Source organism: Pan paniscus, chromosome 10 (genome assembly GCF_029289425.2).
Source record: "Pan paniscus chromosome 10, NHGRI_mPanPan1-v2.0_pri, whole genome shotgun sequence".
Classification (NCBI taxonomy): domain Eukaryota; kingdom Metazoa; phylum Chordata; class Mammalia; order Primates; family Hominidae; genus Pan; species Pan paniscus.
In genome coordinates, this window is record NC_073259.2 from 24,217,250 (window position 1) to 24,222,783 (window position 5,534).

The following is a 5,534-nucleotide window of genomic DNA, read 5'->3' on the forward strand; positions in this document are numbered from 1 at the left end:
CCATTTCTTTGGGAGAAAGTAAGAGAAGAGAACAAGAGTCTGTGCTTTGTAATCAAGAGAATTCTTCCAGATCTTATCGAAGACCATCAAGGTGAAACTTCCATGAGTCTACAAGGACCATGGTGTTACTGAGCTTAGAGTAGCCCCTAATGCAGATACAGCTAAGATTACAACAATCAACTCCTTTTAAAAAAGACTGGAAAGACTTCCCAAGGAGGATGGGTAAAAACAAGCCCAAATCGTGCAGGCTACTATAAATACCTAACTCCTCAATGCCCAGACAAAGACAAACATCTACAAGGCATCAAGACCACCGAGGAAAACATGACCTCACCAAATGAACTAAATAAGGCACCAGAACAGTCCTGGAGAAACAGAGATATGTGACCTTTTAAATAGAGAATTGAAAATAGGTGTTTTGAAGAAACTCAAAGAAATTAAAAATAACACAGAGAAGGAATTCAGAATTCTACCAGATAATTCAATGAAGAGATTGAAATAATTAAAAAGTATCAAGCAGAAGTTCTGGAGTTGGAAAATGCAATAAACATATTGAATAATGCATCAAAGACTTTTAATAGCAGAATTAATTAAGCAGAAGAAAGAATTAGTGAGCTTTAAGACAAGCTATTTAAAAATACACAGTCAAGATTGGAGCCAAGATAGCCAAATAGAAGGAGTGCTGTTTGGAGGCTCCCATCAGAGAAAACCATAATAAGTGTGTGAATCCTTCACTGTCAACTAAGGTATCCAGGTTCTCTCATCAAAATTGACTTGAAAGCTAGGCATAGTGGCTTACACCTGTAATCCCAGCACTTTGGGAAGCCAAGGCAGGTGGATCACCTGAGGTCAGGAGTTTGAGACCAGCCTGGCCAACATGGTGAAACTCCCTCTCCACTAAAAATATAAAAATTAGCTGGGCACCATAGTGCGTGCCTGTAATCCCAGGCAGGAGACTCACTTGAACCCGGAAGGCAGAGGTTGCAGTGAGCTGAGATCATACCACTGCACTCCAGCCTGAGCAACAGAGTAAGACTCTGTCTCAAAAAAAAAAAAAAAAAACAGAAAACAAAATTGACTAGAAGGCTAGTGTGACCCATGGAGAGAAGGAAGAACAGTGTGGTGTGGCAGCCCACCTGAGACCCACACGGGGAAGGGGAACCCCCCTCCCACCAACCAAGGGAGGTGGTGATTGAGCACACTATTCAGCCAGAGAAACTGCTTTTTCCACGGAACTGTGCAACCCATAGAGCGGAAGATCCCACTCATGAACCCGTACCACCGGGGCCTAGCGTGTCAGCCCCAGAACACACAGATTCTTAACAGCCTCTCAGTTCAAATCTGCTTAAGCCTACCCAACTCAGGAGGATAGACGACCAGCAACAGCTGCCGCAGCCTGCTGTCTAAGCCATTTGAGCTCTTTGAAGGAGAGGCAGCAACCAGCACTGGGACTCACAACTGCCTAACATGCTAAGCTCCATGGGTGGGGGCAGGGTGGCATCCATTTCTACAGCTCCAGGTTGCGCTTTCTCCCTGCTGGAGCCAGGTAGGCAGGAAGGCTTGGTCCCAAGACTTGTCCCCACAGCCCAACACACCAGCTGTGGCAGTCTGTGGCCAGAATGCCTCTTTAGGTCCAACCCAGACCCATCCTTCATCAGTAGGCAGGGCGTCCCCACAAGATCTCCAATAAGTCCAGCCAGAGGCTCAGGGACAGAATTTGGATCTCCCAGGGCCTGAGCCCCTAGGGGGAGGGGTGACCACAGTCTTTACGAACCAGGAGACTTAGCCTTTCCTCCTGGTAGTTCTGAGGAATCCAGGCAGCCCAGATGAGTGGGTTTTCCCCCAGCAAAACACACCCTTTCCATCAAGGGACAAAGTTCTTCATTAAATGGGTCCTGCTCCCCATGCCACCCAACTGGGTGAGATCCTCAAACAAGGGTTGAAAGACACCCTATACAGGAGCAATCCTCCTGGCATCAGGTTGGTGTCCCTCAAGGTCAGAGGTCCCAGAAGAAGAAACAGGTACACATCTTTGCTGTGTTCCAGCCTCTTTGAGTGACATGTCCAGGCAAAGGAGTGAATCAGATGAATACAGCCTGAAGTGGACCCCCAGCAAATGGCAACAGCCCTACAGAAGAGAGACCTGACTACTGAAATAAAAACAAACAAGCAGAAAGTGACAACAACAGCATTAACAACAACAACCAAAAAAAGGTCCCCACAAAACCCCTTCTGACAGTTAGCAGCCTCAAAGACCGAAACTAGACAAACTCACAAAGATGAGAAAAAATCAATGAAAAAAAATCCTGAAAACCCAAAAGGCCAGAGTGCCTCTTCTCCAAATGATCACAACATCTCCCCATCAAGGGTGCAGAGTTGGACAGAGGGTCAGATAGATGAATTGACAGAAGTAGGCTTCAGAAGATGGGTAATGAAAAACTACCATGAGCTAAAGGAGATTGTTCTAATCCAATGCAAAGCTAAGAACCTTGATAAAAAGGTTAGAGGAAATGCTAACTAGAATAACCAGATTAGCGCTCTTTCCTTTCGCTGCTGCAGCCGCAGCCATGAGTATGCTCAGGCTTCAGAAGATGCTCACCTCTAGTGTCTTCGGCTGTGCCAAGAAGGTCTGGTTAGACCCCAATGAGACCAATGAAATCGCCAATGCCAACTCCCGTCAGCGGATCCAGAAGCTCATCAAAGATGGGCTGATCATCTGCAAGCCTGTGACGGACCATTCCCAGGCTTGATGCCAGAAAAACACCTTGGCCCGCCAGAAGGGCAGGCACATGGGCATAGGTAAGCGGAAGGGTACAGCCAATGCCCGAATGCCAGAGAAGGTCACATGGATGAGGAGAATGAGGATTTTGTGCTGGCTGCTCAGAAGGTACCATGAATCTAAGAAGATTGATCGCCACATGTATCACAGCCTGTACCTGAAGGTGAAGGGAAATGTGTTCAAAAACAAGCAGATTCTCATGGAACACATCCACAAGCTGAAGGCTTACAAGGCCCGCAAGAAGCTCCTGGCTGACCAGGCTGAGGCCCGCAGGTCTAAGACCAAGGAAGCATGCAAGCGCCATGAAGAGCACCTCCAGGCCAAGAAGGAGATCATCAAGACTTTGTCCAAAGAGGAAGAGACCAAGAAATAAAACCTCCCCCTTTGTCTGTAAAAAAAAAAAAAAAAAAAAAAAAAAAACAGATTAGAGAGAAACATAAACAACCAGATAGGGATGAAAAACACAGCACAAGAACCTTGTAAAGCATACATAAGCATCAACAGCTGAATTGACTGAGCAGTAGAAAGGATATCAGACTGGGAAAACCACCTTACTGAAATAAGACATGTAGACAAGAATAGAGAAAAAAGAATGAAAAGGAATGAACAAAGCCTCCAAGAATATGGGACTTCATAAAAAGACCGAACCTTGACTGGAGTACCAGAAGGAGATGGGGAGAATGGAAACAAGCTGGAAAACACACTTCAGGATATTATCCAGGAGAACTTCCCCAACCTAGCAAAACAGGCCAACATTCAAATTCGGGAAATACAGAGAACACCATTAAGATACTCCACAAGAAGATCAACCCCAAGACACATAATCATCAGATTCTCCAAGGTTGAAATGAAGGAAAAAGTGTTAAGGGCTGCCAGAGAGAAAGACCAGGTCACCTACAAAGGGAAGCCCATCAGACTAACAGTGGATCTCTCAACAGAAACTCTACAAGCCAGAAGAGATTGGGGGCCAATATTCAACATTCTTAAAGAAAAGAATTTTCAACCCAGAATATCATATCCAGCCAAACTAAGCTTCATAAGTGAAGGAGAAATAAAATCTTTTCCAGAAAAGCAAATCCCGAGTCACCACCAGACCTGCCCCACAAGGGCTCCTGAAACAAGCAGTAAATATGGAAAGGAAAAACCAGTACCAGCCACTGCAAAAACACACCAAAATATAAAGACTAACAACACTACAAAGAAACTACATCAACTAGTGTGCAAAATAACCAAATAGTATCATGAAGACAGGACCAAATTCACACATAACAATACTAACCTGAAATGTAAATGGGCTAAATGCCCCAGTTAAAAGACACAGACTGGCAAATTGCGTAAGGAGTCAAGACCCATAAGTGTGCTGTATTCAGGAGACCCATATTATGTGCAAAGACACACACAGGCTCAAAATAAAGGGATGGAGGAAAATTTACCAAGCAAATGGAAAGCAAAAAAAAAAAAAAAAAAAAAAAAAAAAAGCAGGGGTTGCAATCCTAGTCTCTAACAAAACAGATTTTAAAAATAACAAAGATCCAAAAAGACAAAAAAGGGCATTACATAATGGAAAAGGGAACAGTTCAAAAAGAAGAGCTAACTATTCTGAATATATATGCGCCCAATACAGGAGCACCCAGATCCATAAAATTTCTCTTTCATTAAAGATCTCCTTTCGTAGAGATCTGTGAAAAGATGTAGACTCCCACGTAATAATAGTAGGATACTGTAACACCCCATTGTCAGTGTTAGACAGATCAACAAGACAGAAAATTAACAAGGATATTCAGGACTTGAACTCAGCTCTGGATCAAGTGGACCTAGTAGACATCTACAGAAGTCTCTATCCCAAATCAACAGAATGTACATTCTTCTCAGTGCCACTTGGCCCTTATTCTAAAATCAACCACATAATTGGAAGTAAAACACTCCTCAGCAAATGAAAAAGAACTGAAATTATAACAGTCTCTCAGACCACAGTGCAATCAAATTAGAACTCAGGATTAAGAAACTCACTCAAAACCACACAATTACATGGAAACTGAACAACCTGCTGCTGAATGACTCCTGGGTAAATAATGAAATTAAGGCAGAAATAAGGAAGTTCTTTGAAACCAATGGGAACAAAAAGACAATGTACCAGAATCTCTGGGACACAGCTAAAGCAGTGTTAAGAGGGAAATTTATAGCACTAAATGCCCATATCAGAAAGCTAGAAGGATCTCAAACTGACACCCTAACAACACAATTAAAAGCATTAGAGAAGCAAGAGCAATGTATTCCAAAATCCAGCAGAAGATAAGAAATAACTAAGATCAGAGCAGTATTGAAGAAAATAGAGACACGAAAACCCTCCAAAGAAAAAAAAAAAAGATCAATGAATCCAGGAGCTGGTTTTTTGAAAAAATTAACAAAATAGAGCACTAGCTAGACTAATAAAGAAGAAAAGAGATAAAAATTTAATAGACACAATAAAAAAGGTGATATCACCCCTGACCCCACAGAAATACAAACTACCATCAGAGAATACTATAAAGACCACTATGCAAATAAACTGGAAAATCTAGAAGAAAATGATAAATTCCTGGACACATACACCCTTCCAAGACTAAAGCAAGAATAAGTCAAATCCCTAAATAGACCAATAACAAGGTCTGAAATTGATGCAGAAATTAATAAATTTCTGGACACATACACCCTACCAAGACCAATCCAGGAATAAGGTGAATCCCAGAATAGACCAATAACAAGCTCTGAAAAT

General features: G+C 42.6%; 1 pseudogene; it reads left to right on the forward strand.

Moving 5' to 3' along the window:
* Positions 1–825: 825 nt before the first annotated feature.
* Positions 826–4,288, forward strand: LOC129393494 (large ribosomal subunit protein eL19-like; annotated as a pseudogene).
* Positions 4,289–5,534: the final 1,246 nt, after the last annotated feature.